Consider the following 19445-nt stretch of genomic DNA (forward strand, 5'->3'; position numbering starts at 1 on the left):
AGAAATATGCACACACAAGCCAGAACGTAATGACCTGGTGAGGTTGCAGTCATAATGAAGCTTTTCTTTCCCACCACTAGTAAATACTATTGTGCACAATAGCAAAAGCATATCTTCAGAATTAATAGTGTGGACAATTTTAAGATCTAAATAACCTAGAACAAGGGATGCCATTCTCACTCGTGGTTACTAAAAAGAACCCTTTTCATAACATAAAACAACATGATTAACATTACACAGAACTTGAAACATAACGTCTTAGGTTACACACGTAACCTTGTTTCCCTGAGATGAAGGAAACGAGACATTGCGGTAAATACTTTTGAGGATTCCTCCTCTGATGACTTAGTTGACACCCTTGTACAATAACCCCAATCCTGAAATTATCAATGGTCTTTGAGCCATGCCCCTTTAGGCCAAAATAAGCGGGTGCGTGAACACCATTTCTTCTGAATTTTTTGACTGAGGGACAAGAGCGCATCGCTCAAAAGTGCAACAAGCACTTTCTCTGTTGTGTGAGAAGATTGTTTATGTGAAAATCATCACGCAGAAACAACACGTGTAATCTCCCAATGAACTCTGGTGAGGGGGGAAGAGAATGGTGTGTAAATGTGCGTGCATCTCTAGTCTGTGCAGCTCGAGCAGCCGCAACAATCCCTTTATCTATTGTTTAAAAAGATTGTTTATGTGAAAATTATCACACAGAAATAACACACGTGCAATCTCCCAGCGAACTCTGGTGAGGAGGGGAAGTGAACAGCATGTAAATGTACATGTGTCGAGTATGTGCATCGCAAACAGATGCAACCAATGCTTTCTCCATTGTGTGAGAATATCATCACACAGAAACAACAAACATGCAATCTCTCAGCGAACTCCGAGTTAACTCAGAACAAAAGTTAAGTATGGCGTGCCACAGGGATCAGTTTTAGGGCCTCTGCTTTTCTCCTTATGTTTCCACAGGGAGATATTATCAGGAATCGTGGAATGCGTTTCCATTGTTATGCCGACAATACCCAACTTTATGTGACGAAATGTAACAATTCTCCAAAGTAGCAGAGTGTATCAATGAAATCAAAGATTGGATGGCCAGAAATGTCATTCTAATTAATTCCAACAAAACACAGGTACTAAAACCAAATACCAAAAACCCCATAGTGCCCTCCTAGAGTATGATGGCCCCTGTAGGGAGTAGGTAAACCATGCAGACTGTGTAATATACATATAGGGAGCAACAGTACCGGTCAGTAATACTACATTGAAGATGAATAATACCAAGACATTTACCCTGTATTCAGATGGTCCCTTACCACATCCTTCACAGTTTTAGCAATAAATGCTTTTTGAGTTATTAATAATTTAAAATGTATATCATTTCTTATATGTTCAGAACTTTTCTGACCCATGACTTATACTAAATATTTTATTTGATTATTTATCTTCTTTATCTTCTTTATGTATACATGTGTGTTGGTTTATGTGTCTTTTGTGTTAGTTCCTTATTTCACTTTACCTGTATTTTTGTCTTTGTTACTCAGTGATTGTATTCATACATTGTTGGATCAGTGTAATTTTGTGCATCCTATTGAATATTTATATTGAACCTTCTGTTTTTCAATAAAAAAATCCACAGTTTTAGCACAATATGTGGACTTTTTAGATGGTCCCTTACCACACCCTCCACTGTATTAGCATGTTTCAGCACAATATGTGGACTTTTCAGACAACCTCTTACCCACCATATAAAACATTTCCAACTTATATCATTGTTAAATAAACAATGTGGAACGATTTCGCTGTGATGCCATCAGACCAACTTACGGGACAAATCGCGTCCCATATTGATTCAAGACGGGACACATCATTGCATATTTAAATAAGGGACAATCCCATATGAGTGTGTGTGGATGCAGAGAATTGTGAGGAGGAGGGGTGGAAAATCGGGAGAAACCCAGTAAAATCAGGAGTGTTGGCAGGTATGCCTCCATATAATGCAGACACTGGTCCATTCTAAACCAAAATAATATGGATGATATTTAATATGGTGAGGTGCTAGATTGGCCTGCCTGCAGTCCTGACCTATCTCCAGTTGAGAATGTGTGGTGCATTTTGTAATGCAAAATATGTCAATAAAGGCACTGTAAAATTCATAATGGATAATGCATAATAGATGAATGGGATTAAAGTATGCTTGCTGTGTCTGTGTGCCCAGATGCTTAATACGAGTTATTAGTGTATATTTAAAAAAATAAAATAATATGTTAGACACTTCGTGGACTCAACAGTCGTAGCTTGCCATATGTAGTGGAAAGGGGCGGGGTTAACTGGCTGCAATGTTTGCATGACAAAACAGTTGTAATTAATGATGAATGTGGCAACTAGCCTTCGGTGAAGACAACACTTTACAAATGTGAGTTGACTGCTTTGCCATCACCCCAAGTTTGGCTAAAGTGCTACAGCTAGCTTACCACATAACATGCACTTAAAACATCACTTCCATCAGCTGAAAAACCCAATGCTTCTGTGTAGTAAAAAAACATTAGTGTTCTATTTGGGACGATACTACACTTTGAAAATGCATACACTAGATTGATGAGTGATTGTATGGTGTATAGTGTAAGTGCACAGTGCATATTGCATCATTTGGGACATGGCTATTATCTTAGCATTTTAGGACTGTCAGATGTTATGTACATACAATATGTCAACGTCAGAATCTATTGAAATCAGCTTTTAGACTATTAGTTCAGTCAGTTAGTTGATTTTAATGATCATCAAATGAGCATTCATATAAAAAGATTATGTTAATCTGGTTAATTAATTTGCTTTTAACCTTTAAGAGGAAGGAACTCCCTTGAGTGGTCATGTATTCTTGATATTCACCCGTTCTTTGTTTACTTATATGTATGTATGCGTGTGTTCTAAAACAGGCATGTGGGAGGCGTAACTCCAGCCATTTGTCTGGCTGTCTGTCTTTGTTTCAGTTTGGCAGCTGTTGGTCTCTTCTATCTGTGGCACTTGTCAGTTACTGCTGTCTGCTACTGCTGTGGCCACTCTCCTCCCAATTGACTGTGATACACATTCTGTTGCCACACCAGAGTGCGCCAGGACTATTGATGTGGATTGAGAAGACAGCATTATGAATATGTCCATGTTTTAACCTCATATGTCTGATTACATAGCAAGATTTTAGCTCAGAAAAGAAAATGCAAGAAAAAACATGGTGTTTGAATTTGAAACTAAACACCAGAGGACATGGTTCTGGTACATGAAGTTGTGAAATCTTCAAGCAGAATAACCTTAGACAAGAGCTAGTGAAATTTCCATTATAATTTGGAACCGATCCATAATGGATCAAATGAGAATCAAATAAGGTTCTTGAGAATGTGGGAAAATAATTGAAAATGGGAACTTCATCTTATCCAGTAGAATCGTATGATTTCAAATGATGATACAAACTTCAGTAACATTCCTTAAGGAATTATTAATTTATGGATTTTTAATTAAGCATTCTCTTGGTTTTAAATGATAGTTCACACAAAAATGAAAATTCTGTCATCATTTACTCACCCTTATGTTATCACACACTTATGACTACTTTTAGTTTCCACAGAGGAAAGACATGTAGATTTGGAACAACATGAAAATTATGACATAACTATACTATTAGGGTGAACTCTCGCTTTAACTTACTTTTGCATATACATTTTCAGTGTACAGCTTCTACAAGGACAGAAAACCTGCTTGTAATTTGTAACGAAAACAGCTACATATCACAGAGAATGTTAAATTCTCGATCCAGGCTACAAACACTTTAAAAATCTCTGTGGAATCTAAGAAACTCACAACTTTCTGCCAATCTTTGCAAAATCAACAGGGAGTTCTGCTTTCTACATATAGAATTGTATAGATATGGAGAAAACATGCCAAAATTGCAGAAAGGTGTCATTGATGTTATTGCAATTTGACTCTTAGATGTGGCACAAGAGTCAAGTGATTATGATGTCATAAGGGTATTTCCTCTCACTTCTCAATGATATCAAAAAGCATTTATCAGAAGAGAACAGTATATTGCAAATTCCCTTGTATGTAAAAGTGGGCACCACTTGTCAGTTTATCTGTTAAAGGAATTTTATGATAGAAATTACTTAAATATTTATCTGTTTCTCACCCACACCAATCATATAGTTTCTGAACACATGGAGTCATATGGATTACTTTTATGCTCCCTTTATGTGCATTTTGGAGCTTCAACATTTTGGCACCCATTCACTTTCATTGTAAGTGCCAAACAGTAACCCAATCAAAAAATAAAAATAAATAAAAAGGATGGACGTGTCAAAATACATTTTGCGGTAATCAATATTATGCCACAAATGCGATTGAGCTTAACTTGTGTTGAACCCAGAATATTCCTTTAACTTTTAGCCACAAGTAAAGTTCTCTAGATATTTAAATACATTTCTCTTGATTTGAGGAATCCTTGTGTGATTGTACATCTGTGCAAAACCACATATGCAGGCATATGATTGTCTGACTCATTTGGGGATATTTCAGCAGAAGTGGTTGGCGAGCCTCGGAGGCACCTCGTGGTTTGGTTTAAAAATAAATCAAGGATACCAATCTGATTAAAAACAGGAAATCTGGAAGCCACCTGCTGATGACGATGATGCTATCACAGTCTTTCTTCTGAATGGCTTTATAGGTTCATATCATCAGTGCTCTGATTGGCTGAATAACTGATCCCAGTTCAGTGGACAGGAAATCTACTGCCGCACCACCTGGCTGCCAACATTGCTACCTCTCTGTTTGTAGGTCAGACTGTTTAGAAGTTAAACTGTTTAGTTGGGAGTATTTTCTTAGTTCCAACCCCTTCACTGCCTTCAAAACTATAAGAACCTTTTGCCAAAGCTAAGGCTTAGTCCTGTAGACTAAGACAGGACAGATCACAGATCACAGTATTAACTTACCTTGACCAGTATGGAAATTAAGTGCTGATCTGAGCCGTCTGACTTTTCAGGCTTTGAAGAGAAAGTTGGGCTCATTTTGACACACTGTCCTTCACAAACACCAAGTATCATCTTATTGTGCTAATAATCAGGTAGATGATTTTATGTGCCTCAATGACTGCTAATAAACAGAACCATGTGACTGCCTTTACAGACTGAGCCGGGTCACTAAAGGTTTTGATGGGAAACATGAAGTGATCAGTCCTTTAAATAGCCACAGTGATGTATCTTTCTCCATCTCATTTTCTCTAGATGAACACATATAAAAAATCTACCCCCTTATAAAATGTCAGATAATGTTACAGAACTACTTAAGAGAATAGAGCTGCACCATTGTGCATATACTGTATGTGTGTGTTTGTCTCTTTAACTTGTTGATATGAGGTTTAAGTATTGAAATACGGTGTGGACTTGAATCTTTTGCATGGCTTTACATCTAGGAAAGAAAAAATTATAAGATGTCTTTCAATTGTGTCTCCTAGACAGCAATGAGATTAAACTGAGAGCTCTTTAATGTCTCAATTGTTTCACTTAGACAGCAATGAGATTACGTGAAGATCAAGTGGACATTTTTGCTGTATAGTTTCCTTCTTTTCTTTATTTTTTAAAAGGTCCTAGTAATCTCACATGTCTTCTCTATGCAGTTTAACCTCAAACGTTTCTCATCTAATTCTTCCAAAATTCCATAAAGGCTTCTGAAACCATGAAAAAACAATAGTGATATAGTTTTCTTCTGCATAATTGTTTTTGCTACTTATAAATGGCTCAGGATTCAGCATTACCCATTCTGTTTCTGAAATATCTCTGAACAGCATGTTCCTTTCTGTCCCAGATCTCATCACACGTTGTCAGTGAGCTGACAGACTGTTGTTCATTCCTGCCTTTTCTTTTCATTAGTTTCTCCATTTCCATCAACCTCCCTCTCTATCTCTCTCTTCCACACCATCTCTATTTTAACACAATCATATTATCAAGAGCTAATAAAGCCGTGTTTCCTTCCAAGGGTGTTCAAAAGGATAAAATCGTCACTTCTGGAGAAATTGTAGCCACTGTGAGTGTTTTATTAATGAAATACTGGTGGAGTAGAGCATGCAGACAACACTCTAAAGAACTTTGTCTCATGTTTGGGAGTGACAGCGCATCACACACTTCTGGGTGCGCTATATACACTCACCTAGAACTTTATTAGGAACAGTATGGTCCTAAAAATAGTTCCCAATATGGTCTGCTGCTGTCGTAGCCCATTCGCCTCAAGGTTCGATGTGTTTGCATTCTTAGATGCTATTCTGCACACTACAAATGTACAGAGTGATTATCTGAGTTACTGTAGCCTTTCTGTCAGCTCAAACCTGTCTGGCCATTCTCCGTTGACCTTTTTCATCAACAATGTGTTTCTGTCCACAGAACTGCCGCTGACTGTATGTTTTTTGTTTTTGGCACCATTCTGAGTAAACTCTAGAGACTCTAGTGTCTGTTGTGCATGAAAATCCAAGGAGATCAGCAGTTATACCAGTCAAACCAGCCTGTCTGGCACCAACAATCATGCCACCAATTTTCCCTATTGTGATGGTTGATGTGAACATTAACTGAAGCTCCTGACCCATATTTGCATGATTTTATGCAGTGCATTGCTGCCGCATGATTGGCTGATTAGATAATCAAATGAATATGTAGGTGTACAGGTGTTCTAATAAAGTTCTAGGTGAGTGTATGTGCATTCATCCATCTGTATGACTATACCGTGCAGATCTATACTATATTTTTCAATGTGTCAATAAACCTTCTCTTCCATACAGTTCAAGTTTGTTTTTTACTTATTTGCTCTGCAAACTCTTTGTAGGCTCTGGATTTTCTAGACATTGTTTTTTCAGGATGACCAGTGCAACATTTCAGATGCGTTGATTGGCTCGCTGGTTAGTCTAGTAATGCATTTTGGAGATTTATTCTCATCTTGGTGTTTCCATCCAGCAGTTTTTATGCAAAATCCCAAAATGTTTTTTTTTAACATGCACATTGTAGTTAAACAAGTTAAACCCCTAACCCTAAAGCTAAACCTAAACCTAACCATAAAGTCTAATCCCTCAAACCTAGACCTAACCATGATTTTAAAAGAATAAAAACATGATTGAAAATAATTAAACCGAAGTATGCATGTTACAGGTTATCGACAGATCGACAGTCATTTGCATTGCATAAATAAAGATGAAATGACTAACCAAATTTGCTCACTGAAATTCTGCTGGAGTGGATTGGTTGGTCTCTATGGGAATAAAAGTCATACCTTTTCGTACAAGGAATGTCATACAATATCTTACAATATCGCCATCTTGTATGAATTATTACGAATTGTCAGGAGACTTTGTTGGACTTGACTTGGACGTCATGTGAAAGACTTGAGACTTGACTATGTCAGAGACCTCTGAATATGTGATAACCAGAGATAGTCAAGCTTCAACCAGGACCAAAAAAGCTCTATTATTTTACTTTATAGCTCTATGTATGGCTCTAGAGGACTTGTAATATAGCGCATGAGTCATATGGACTACTTTTATGGTGCTTTTTGCCCTTTGTGGAGCTTGACAGTAGATACCATCCACTTTCATTGAATAGAAAAGAGCCAAAATTCCATGAAATCCATGAAACTGTTTTTGTGTGCAATTTTTGGGTGTACTTTTTCTTTAAATAAGCAACTGCTTTGTGCCTTAATGGAAATGTCTGTGCTATTTTAGCACTTCTCTGACAAATCTGCTGAAACACTTCTGCAAATGCTCATATTGTGTCGAGAACAGCTGTAGAAATGTGAAACTGGCTTTGTTGAACAGTGAGGTGTGTGGCACTTAGGGAAGAGGTTTATTTAAAAGAAAATAACATCCATACACCTTCAAATTTTAGGTTTATATTGTACATCTACAGCATAAATAGTACTATAAAATAGGTGACATGACATGTCATGTCATCCACCCCAATATTCAGTGTGTACTGTATATGGTTAATGTTTTTATTAGGTGACTAAGATGGCAAGAAGCGACAGTGATCAGTGTTTACAACAGTAAGAGACAAATTACAGAGCTGATAATGTAGAATAGGCAGCCGCATCACACACACACACTGATTATAATTCATTATGTGATTTTGTGGCTATGACATACAGATAATTATTTGCACTGGTGACAGATGATGAAACCTGTATATTAAAAGAAACATGACCTCTACATTACAGCCTGACAAAACATACAGTATACACACCTATGGGGGTCATACAATGCAAAAATGTCATCATTCACTCACCCTCATGTCATTCCAAACTTATGTGACTTTTTTTCTTCAGTGGATCAAAAAGGGAGATGTTAAGCAGAATGTTTAATCTCGGTCACCATTCACTTCAATTGCATCTTTTTTTTTGCATTTAATGGAAGTGAATAGTGGCTGAAGCTGTCAATCCCTAACATTCTGCCAAACATCTCTTTTTGTGTTCCACAGTTGACAGTCAGTCATGCGGGTTTGGAACAACATCAGGGTGAGTAAAAGATGACAGCAATAAAAAAAAAATATTTTTTACTATCCCATTAACACAAACATATACAGCATAGGAATTCTTACCTTAAAAACTGCTATCCAGGTCCGTCCACACAAGCTGTCCAAAAAGTCAAAATGTGCCAAATCAATTCAGTATGTGATTCAATATGGTTCAGGGTTCACTCAGATCCAAGATTCAATCCAGAATGTGACTCTGTCCAATACAAGTGCATTACTGCCTTAAAGACAAACAGCCCAGCAAAGCGTCTGTAGCCGTATCCATAATATAACAAAGCTCCATGGGGCAGTTGTGTGCAGAAAATGCTGTGAGCAGATCAGAGGAGAGGAGAGAGAGAGAGACAGAGCTGTCATAAACTTTTCTCCTGACTGCTCACACCATCTGCATTCAGGAGTCTCTGGGTAAAAGCCAGCCTCCCTCTGCTCTCTAGACGTCCACAGCGGAGCTCTGAGGTCAGTCCCTCGACATACACACAAAACACACACACACACACACTTCCGAGAGAGTCCTCACAAGCACACACGACATGAACCTTGCTGACAAAGTGCCGTCCCTCCCTCTCTCATACACATACACACACACCGCGGGAAAAGAGACTGCAGGAGGACTGCAACCTCAGAGGGGGAGAGAGAGAGAAAGAGCATGTTTGAGGAAGTGTAAGAGGAGGGGAGTATTGCACACCTCTTACACACTCCTTGCTCGGTTTCAGATTCCACCCACACACATACATGCATGCTCTTGTCCCCTATGCACCCTCCCTAAATATATACAGGTACATTTTATACAATGTGTTTGTACACATGATCTACAAAGAAATCATGTTGCTGTTTCCAAGCCCAGTGGGCTTAATTGAGTTCTCGGTTATGTTTTGTTTAACTGTGAATTAAGTCTCATATGTTACTCCTAATTTTAGGAGGAATAAAGATAGAAACAAATGAGACATTTGTTGATATGCATTTGGAGTATAGAGCTATACAGTATAATTAATGTCAAAGCAAATCTCTGAACATTTGGTCTTTGAAGGATCTGATGAGAAATGTTTATACTGAAATCTGACTTTTTATTGCTGAGGTTGGTATCTTGGCTAATCTTAGAGCAGAATTTGAGACATAACTGAAATATCTTCTTTTTTTTAACTCTCAACCTGGTCTTAAAGTATCTATAAGTAAGTTACAATACCTACATTTTGCGAAATTATTTTTACATTCCTCAGTCAAATGAACAGTAGAGGCAACAACAATGACTTTTATTCCCTTTCACATGAATCATGAGTAAAACAGCAGATTATCAGTTCATAAACACTAACCCTAACTTTTCAGACTATTCCACATATAATGCTATCTTCGGATATTAAAACACTTTTAATTTAGCGCACAACATGTAAAAGAATATTTTAACATTTGCATTATAACCAACTACTTTTACAAGCTTGTTTGAGCGTGAGCAAATTGCACAGTATAGCTCAACTAACAGAGCATTGCACTTATGATGCGAAGGACCGTGGTACGAGTCCTGAAGAATAGGCGAGTCGACACAAGTTGAGAATTTCTACACGAGAAAAGTTCTAATTCTGACTTCAAGATGCATTCTGTTGCACTTTTCCTAGTAGGAAGTTGTAAAATCCGACTTTCCAAGTTGAATGGAACGCAGCACTACATTTCAAAACTTGATCGTCGCTGAATGCTCAAGCAGCCTTATTTAAAACTCCTGATGTTGCTGTAACTATGCAAAAAGCACTTAAGCAAATCAGTCCTCCTTTCTTGATTAATAAATTAAGCAACCACACAGTCATGCAGAACATCTCGTGATTTTAAATCCGTAAGGATCTCTTTCTCAGTGGCGATAGCGGCAGTGATGACGATCTTGCGCTCTTCGCTTTCAGATTACGTACATACAGCATGATTGCGTCACTCAAGACCAGCTAGAAGGCCTCGACCGGGACTTATCCTAAAGATCACACCCAGGGCTGGACTGGGAAGAGAAATCGGCCCGGGTTTTGTGGTCCGTTTTGCATAAAGCGGCAGCTCATTTTAGCTTATCGCGGCCCATTCGGCACCGTTTCGCGGCCAACCCACGGCCCACTCGGTTCTCACAACGGCCAGTCCGCCCTTGATTGGCCCCAAAGTGTGTCGGCCCACCGGGAAAATGCCCGGTATGCCAGATTACCAGTCCAGCCCTGATCACACCCAACAAGAACAAACAAATCAATGCGATTGGCTGATGAATCTGACTTTAGTTTCTCATTTCTCAATTTGCACTACTGAGGGATTCTGGGATTCTGGGGAAATTCTGAAGGCCTGACGGGTTGGAGCTCAGACTCACGCACTGCTTCGGACATTTGATTTGTAAAACAGTTGTCACGCTTCGCTTGTAAGCATCAAGGAATCAATTCTGACCGGATAAACTTTTTGTTTTTCTCTATTTGTTTGTAGATTAATTAAGAATGGAAAGTGATTAAAAATACATAGGCAAAAAGGTGATAATATGTATTTATTTGTCATGTTAGGCCAGTAGAGAAGGCTTTGCTTGCCCTGAGAATTTGTCACTGATTAATGGTAAAAATGTACATTATGTTTAACAAGAGAGTACATGTACTTTTCAAGTAAATTATTGTTAAAATTAGCGGGAAGACCAGCAGGTGTACATCATCACATCATTAGTTGGGTAACTCCTAGCCAATCGCACGTAAGCCATTGCTTTATGAGTCCGCTCACAATCTATCACATTGCTGTTTCAGTGTGCTAACACAGCAACCTCCACCACCCCACCACCACCAGTTGAGCCCTGTCCCGCAGGGGTAGGCTCCTCGCCCCTGCCTCCTATCTCCGGCTGGACATGACGGTTCCGGGTACAAATCCCTCGGACCGCCGGACGGGGCCTACGCCAAAGAGAGAGACATTACCTCCCGTTTTACATCTATCAAATAAATGGCATCTCAAACTTCACTCAAGCCTGCGTGTCTTCCCTATAGAAATAATGTTCATTGTTAGTTCATGACTTCATTTGAACTAATGTTATTAACTAATGTTAACAAATGGGCCCTTATTGTAAAGTGTCACCCTTACATTTGCTTTTTATTACACTATTACTAGTTTCGGTTTAGGGTAGGGAGGTAGACTTTGTTGATCCAAGACTAGATCTAATCTAATACAATTTGTGTAAGGTTGCTTAAAATCTCTTCAAGCAAAAGTCTCCTATAATCTCTGTAATAATTACTGTCTAGGAGAAACAACAGAGATGTTAAAGAGAGCAGTTCATGTTTTGCTTTAGATCATATAAAACATGTTTTTCCCCAGAAGATAATTACAGATAAATATCAACCTGCGTGCTGCCCTCATCAGCCTACACGCACAGACATCAACACACACTCACACAAAAACATACGCAATCTCTGTTCTATAGATGCAAATACACTGAAACAGCTAGATGGATGCAGACACAAATATGCAAACAACACACAATCGTATATGCACTTAGACAAGGCATAACAAGATTATATTTATTGGAATTTTTTTTTGCCTAAGTTCTAAATCTAGACGATTAGGTGTGTGTCGGGAAAAAGGAAGTATTAGCTGTCTAACTGCTGTCATGTAAACCAGTAATGAGGCTAGTTAGCCGCTAGCTAGCTAGCTAGTTAGCTATCCGGCTAGTATGATATTGCTGTGCACCTAAGACAGCACTAGTGCAATACAGCTATTGGCTGAACCAAGAACTTAAGTTTGGTTTGAACGTTATTAAGGACATATTGCAAGGAGGTCATTGTTCAAAATGTTGATGTTAAGATTGCAAGCAAGCTAAGTGTCTATAGGCACAATATTTCCTCATATGACAAGTCTCATTTTCTATTCCTCTGCCCAACCATATTAAATATTAGCCTCTTTTTCTAGCACTATTTTGATCACTAATGTCTACTTTTATTTCCTGTTTTTTTATAGACAAAACATGCTTTTCCTATCCACCCAGATGTGCAAAATAAAACATGTTTTGGCTAAATGTATGCTATATATTTTGAGGAGAAAATGATAAATATTATGGTGCTTAGCAACCCTAATTTTTATGTACTTAGAATCACTAAAATAACATGAAATTACTTAGCATGCACTTGTGGATTTGATAAATTTACCACAAAAACATTTGGTTGCAATTATCACACTGACCTGTTTTATGGCTCATTAAGTCTCAACATTTAACAACATTAACTCTCTCCATACCAACTAAAAACCAACAAAACAGAAATGTATTTTGGTGCTGTTTGTTCTGGATATGGACCTCAAAAGTGGTTAATTTAAAGGGATAGCTCATCATTTACTCACCATGCCTTCCCAGATGTGCATGACTTTCTTCAGCAGAACACAAAGAAGGATATTTCAGCATGTAGGTCATCACAATGCAAGAGAATGGAGATCAGGTCTTTGTTGTTTCAAAAATCATATAATGGAAACATAAAAGTAATCCATAAGACACCAGTGGTTAAATCCATATCTTCAGAAGCAATATAATCACCCAACAGATACAGATAAAAATTTAAGTCCTTTTTTTAACTCAAGTACTTTTATACTTTTTACTTCAGTACTTTTTTAAATCTTCACTTTCACATTTATGTCTGAAAGTCACAAGAGGTGCCGGTTTAGTTGCACTTTCACATTTGAAAGTGAAAGTGAAAGTGGAGATTTTGTTTAAATAAAACTACTTAAATATTGTTCTTTTTCTCACCCACACATATTATATAGCTTCTGAATATGGATTTAAACACTGGTGTCATTTGTCTTAATTTTAAGTATCCTTTAAGTTATTTTTGGAGCTACAAAGGTCTGAACACCATTCCCTTGCATTGTATGACCTACAGAGCTGAGATATTGTTCTAAAAATCTTTGTTTGTGTTCTGCTGAAGAAAGTAAGTTATATGCATGGTTGAGTAAACGATAAGAGAATAAAATACGCCCTATTTCTTTGGAGTTCTTTTGGCATGCAGTCTAGTCAAGGTTCCAAATCTCTGTCATAATTAATCACTATGGTTTCGCTGGGCAGCTATGCTAGATGGAGTACATAGGTCACCCACTGTGCAACAGCTGCTGATATTCCATTTGCCATAAAGCACAAGGATAGACAAAGGTCACAAAACTTACAGGGATCATCAAACTGTTGCCATGGTGACCCGGTTTGGACAATTTGGAGAAGTCAGAGTCAGAATGTTTCGAGTTATGAATTTTTGTGGCACAAAGGTTCTTTATGTGTTGAACCCCATTTGTATGCAGTGAATACATGCAGTCGTGAATATACTATGAAGACACATTCAGTTTTGGCAATAAGTCTCTGGCCTGTGCTCTGGTGTAATGAACAATAAGCCTTTGTGAAGTAATCATTTACTTTCATTGCATCTTTTCCCCATCCAATTAAAGTGAATGGTGACTGAGGCTCTCATAAGTTTGCCTAACGTCTCCTTTTGTGTTCTACTGAAGAAAGTAAAATGGGTTTGAAACAACATGAGGGAGAGAAAATGACAATAGAATTTCCAATTTCATATGAACTATCCCGTTATCTTCGAAGCTTAGATGCTCTTTGAATCCATCTATCAAGTCATTAACAAGTTATTCTTCCTTTGAGCCCATGAGAACACCCCTTGGGCCTCTTTTGTCCCCTGCGCTGAGTCAGCTCTAGATTCAACATGCACACTGGCCCTATAAAAGTAACCACAAGTAAGCCGTATGGCCCAAAACAGCAGAGAGAGCCTATTTCAGTCAGATTTAATTGAGGAGGGTGATGTGTCCAGAATAGTTGGTCAGATTCAATGTCTTCCCTGTGTTTGTAAACGGACGTGGAATGTATAGGCATGCACATGGCCTGTTTGTGTAGGGCACGTGCCTTTGTAATTGAATGCTAAAATAATAGATGCATGACTGCAAACTGATCAGCCAGGCATAAAAGGCTGATAGCTGTGCTGGCGGGAGATATTTAGCAATGTTTTGCATCATTTAGATTAGAATTGAGAATGCCTTTCAATGGGTTGACAATTTGCTTTCATTTTATGGAAAATAAAAGCTTTAAGTTAGAATGTTTCTGGCCTTAGAAAGTTAGTTTTACAGAGAAAAGATCCTCTCTGTAAACAATGTGGCAATCCGAGGTCATGGAGTGCAACATCCAGCATGTCAATTTCCCTAGACGTCTCCTGACATGCTAAACATGTCTTTCCATATAGAATGACAAACATGAGATCTTGCTGACTTTTTCACATAAAGACAAAAGCATCTGTTCCAACATCTGTAAACATCACAAATCTTGTTACTATTCCCATGTGCAAATGTCTTCCTGTATGTGCGTGTCTGTATGTAGACACATCTTCCATTTCTCACAGACTCTTAGACTCAAGGTCATAACCTTACTGTCATTGTAATGGGACGGTCACCCATGCACACACATATGTCAGGCCAGGTCAGAGGTCACTTCAGGCTCTTAATAATGTTCCAGGGAAACAGTAGGGAAAAAACTGCTGAGAATGGAGCTCCTGGGAGATGTTTGTCCCTGTGAGATGTTAGTCCCTCCATGCCTCCATGTTTACCCATGCTGGGAGTAGAGAGGAATCTGTTGATTGGTGATAGTTTATTTGCTGAAACATTCCACAGTTCCTGTGCTCACTTATGTCCTGGCACGCATAACACAATCTTCAGCTGAGGTTACAGAAATAGTTTGCCCAAAAATTTAAATTCTGAAATTATTTACTCACCCTCGTATTGTTCGTATTGTATCGATGGCATGATGAGTTTTTTTCCAACACAAAAAGAGAATTTTGAAGAATCTTCACATAGATTGTGACCACAGGCTATCGAGCTCCAAATATGGAAAAATGCACCATTAAAGTAGCCCGTAAGAGTCATGCTCATTACTCCAAGTCTATATTTCATAGACATTAGTGCCACCCAGTGCTCAGTATAGGAATAATACAATGAGAAAATCACTGTTTCACCACAGTCTTGCTTCACCACACTTTTAAAAATTGTTCATTTTAAAGAAGCTAGAGGTGACAATGACACTGTAGAGCGGAAGAGGGCGGAGCCGGGCTGGAACAACGCACGCCCGGTCCCCAATCAGCCTGATGGGGGCGCGCGAGGGATAGAGGCGGCCGGTGACGACGGTTCGAGAGAGAGAATGACATGCAGCTGCTCTGTGTTTATGTTTGTGTGTTTTCTGTTCAGTTCATCATTAAACTATTATTTATACAAGCCGGTTCTCGCCTCTTCTTTTCCCTTAACCTGCTTTACAGACACCAATTTACATTTCAAAACTGTACAATTCTACTTCTGTTTTACTTTTAAAAGAATGTTGACAGCATTATTAGATGGGCATATTAGTGTTAACCTATGTTTTGTGCATAAAAAATGAAACCCATATTAGGGCCACTAAGATTTTTTGAATATTTTTTTTTTCATTTTAACATTATCTTCATGAAAGTTATGGACATTTCACACCTAAATTCTCATTGCTCCAATGCAAAAAGATGGTCATTATGATATTATGATATTTTCATTCCTGCAATGTGAATTATATATACAGTATATATATATATATATTATATTCTTTGTGCAAAATCCATTTAAATCATTTTTTTAATCTTACTATTATATAATCTTAGATGTGATACATAGATACATGAAGGATTTCCTAATAAACAAAGACAATATCAGTCTCATTGTGTAGAATGGTCATTGCACAATACATATGTGTGTGTGTGTGCAGGTTTGGGTGGTTTACAAGGACAAGTTTTTTAGGTTACAACACACACACACACACACACACACACACACACACACACACACACACACACACACACACACACACTAACTGCACAAAGAAAAGGACCACATGATCTTGTTATGTGATTACAGCGTGCTCATTGTTATTATAATATCACTGACATATATGCAATGATCTGACCAAGCAGTGATAACAAAAGAGTTTACATTATAAGCAAAGTTCTATTGATTTCTGAGCAGCCTTGAATAGCAAGCATTAATATTCACTGCATTTATTTAAAACAGTTGAATCAATTAATATGGTATTGTATAAATGACAAATAGCAAGAGCAAGATTATAATAAAGACTGATCACATCTATTTGAATTGAGCATTCGAATTTTGGATGCCAAGCACTGATGATGAATTATATTTTTGGGCTAAAACAGATGCAACGAATAAAGCAGAATGCATGTGTCTCGAGGTGCATTTTAAAGGTTGAATTTCCTTTTAAATTGACACAATAACTGATTCACTGGTGCAACGGTCAAAGACGTCAGTCTAGCACATGCTTACATAGAAAAAGACGGGACGTGTAGGAGTGAACGCTGTTGTACTGTCGGCATAGACTTTATTCTTTGATTTTTAATGGGAATGGCAAAGAGGCTGTGAGGGATTGACTTACCATCTTTTCACGAACTGTTTAAAGCTGCCAGATCACCTCTGATTTCCACAACTCATGTTGTCTGGAGTTCTTTGTATACTGAATGTTCTTCTACATACATTTTATCAATGTTTTGTCTGTGGAACAATCCAAAAACACTTAAAACTGCAGTACAGCCAATTGAAGAGTGTTGTTATCACTGACAAACAAATATGATAACTTTATTTTCTCAGACAACATATGCATAAGGGTGGGATGAAAGAAAACATATGAGGCTAGTTCCAATTTTTCCACAGTAGTGTAAAGAGTCTCTGCTTTTGATTTGAAGCCTGATCTCATTAAATATGCATGGCCATGTCAAAATATGTACAAAATCAAATTACCGGCTTCATTACATATTTGGCAGCAGTTTCCCAGTGAAACATCCTGCCAGGGCCACCAAAAGCAAGTGTAAAGCAGTTCGACGGAAAGGAGGAGGCGAGAACCTGCTTGTCAATATAAATAATATTTTAATGATAAACTTAAACAAAAGACAAACACACACATGACGGACATGTCCGTAAATGATCTCTCTCTCCGGCCTTTATCCCTCTCGGAGGCTTGATTAGCCTGATAAGGGACCGGGTGTGTAGAATCACGACCCGGCCCAGCTCTCCGCCCTACCACATTCCTCCCTCATTCTCTCAGGCTGGGGAGCCCCCGGCATGACGTACACCCCCCCCCTCCCCCCCCCCCTCGAATTTTGACGTCGGCTGTGTCTCGTTTGGAAGGATGTGTCCTCCGGAGGTCGCATATATCAGCCGCATACGTCATCAGAAAAAAAAGTAGCTTTTAAACACAATTTAATCTATTAAAAATGTGTAATTGTGATACATCTCTGTAGTGGCTTTCCTATAAGCCATGGCCAGGTGATAAGGTGTTCTTTACTAGTTTGGAGTAAACAATGTCCACACATCAATATCCATTTCAAATGCTTTGTTGTCCATTTAATGAAATTATATCTTACAGAGTTTAAAGCATGTTGATCTATGATAAGAACCATATGTTTCCACCACCTGTCCTCCCTGATACAACCCACTGGAAGTTTATATACCACATTAAATTAACAGGTGACCACACCCACACCACTGGTGCACACTGCCATCTAGTGGTTTGAACAATCATTACATTTGGCTCCTACAATCTCCATTTTATACAGAGCACCCCCACTATTTTCAGAAGCACCCTCACAAGCAGGCCTGACACTATGTGTGTTGACATGATTTTAGTGTGATAAAATAACTTACAAACCTTTTCTGGGCAGTTACTGAGATTAAACAAGTAGCATTCAGCTGGTCATGTGATTCTAACATGGCTACCACCATGAGGTTGCCCCCGCCTATGTAGAATACAATAGCTTTTATAAGGTTACAGACATGACTGAACTCTTCATCTCACATGAGTGGTCATGATTTCATACATGTTTCAATATTACTATTCATTTATTTAGAAGTAAAACTTTCTTTATGAAAATTCCCTCATCATTTATCCTACTCACCCAAATGTCATTTCGAACCTGTGACTTTCTAATGCAAAAAAATGAATAAAATCTAAATATATATATATATATATATTTTTTTTTTAATGAACATTTAGAGTCATATTTCTAATACAAAGTCTCACTTTAAAGTTTAAAAATGGACCCAAATGTATCATAATTAGGGCTGTCACGATTATGAAATTTGGCTGACGAGTGCAAACAATTGCAATTATGACGATTAATTGTCTGTTTTAGGGCTGTGAAGATTAATTGTCTCATTAAGGGCTTTCACAATTAATTGTCATATAAATTGCCTTATTTCTTAAGGCGCATGAGTGCTTCATTCACCTAAAGAAGTCATTTTTACATATTTAACTTCAAATATATAAATCAAATAATAAAATAGGGATATATGATTTCCTTTTAAGGCTTTAAAAACTTATGAATGAAATGTAAAAATAATAAATATCAAAATATTTTAAATCTCAAAACATTTATAAATTCTCTTTAGTCTCTTTTTGGTCAATTTTACATTTAAACTGTTGTTTTTGTAACTCATAGAAATACATTATACACTTCAATACCTTATCATTGAGTAATCATGCTAAATTACTAATTTGGTACTAGAAAATCACTTGCCATTATACAAAACACAGTTTTTGAAATGCCACAGTGTGCAATAGACTGACATGTCTTAAGGTCAATATTAGGCCAAAAATGGTGAACAAAAAAAAGAAACAGTTTTCTCTAGAAACTCATCAGCCAATCATTGTTACGAAGAATGAAGGCTATAAAATGCTTGAAATTGGCAAAAAAAAAAAAAATGAAGATTTCATACAAAGATGTAACTACAGTCTTCAAAGCCAAAGGACAACTGGCTCTAACAAGGAAAGAAAGAGAAGTGAAAGAACAGATGTGCAACTAAACAAGAGGATAAGTACATCAGAGTCTCTAGTTTGAGAAATAGAGCGCCTCACATGTCCTCCGCTGA

At 37.8% G+C, this 19445-nt stretch overlaps 1 protein-coding gene across 1 annotated transcript in view; it reads right to left on the reverse strand.

The window, feature by feature from the left end:
• Positions 1–9120, reverse strand: part of LOC127624808 (rho GTPase-activating protein 24-like) — a 123059-nt gene extending 113939 nt beyond the window's left edge. Inside the window, exon 1 of the mRNA XM_052099739.1 lies at positions 8610–9120. The gene's annotated coding sequence lies outside the window, so the exon portion shown is untranslated. The remainder of the gene's footprint in view (positions 1–8609) is intronic.
• Positions 9121–19445: the final 10325 nt, after the last annotated feature.

Source organism: Xyrauchen texanus, chromosome 31 (assembly GCF_025860055.1).
Source record: "Xyrauchen texanus isolate HMW12.3.18 chromosome 31, RBS_HiC_50CHRs, whole genome shotgun sequence".
In the NCBI taxonomy this organism is placed as follows: domain Eukaryota; kingdom Metazoa; phylum Chordata; class Actinopteri; order Cypriniformes; family Catostomidae; genus Xyrauchen; species Xyrauchen texanus.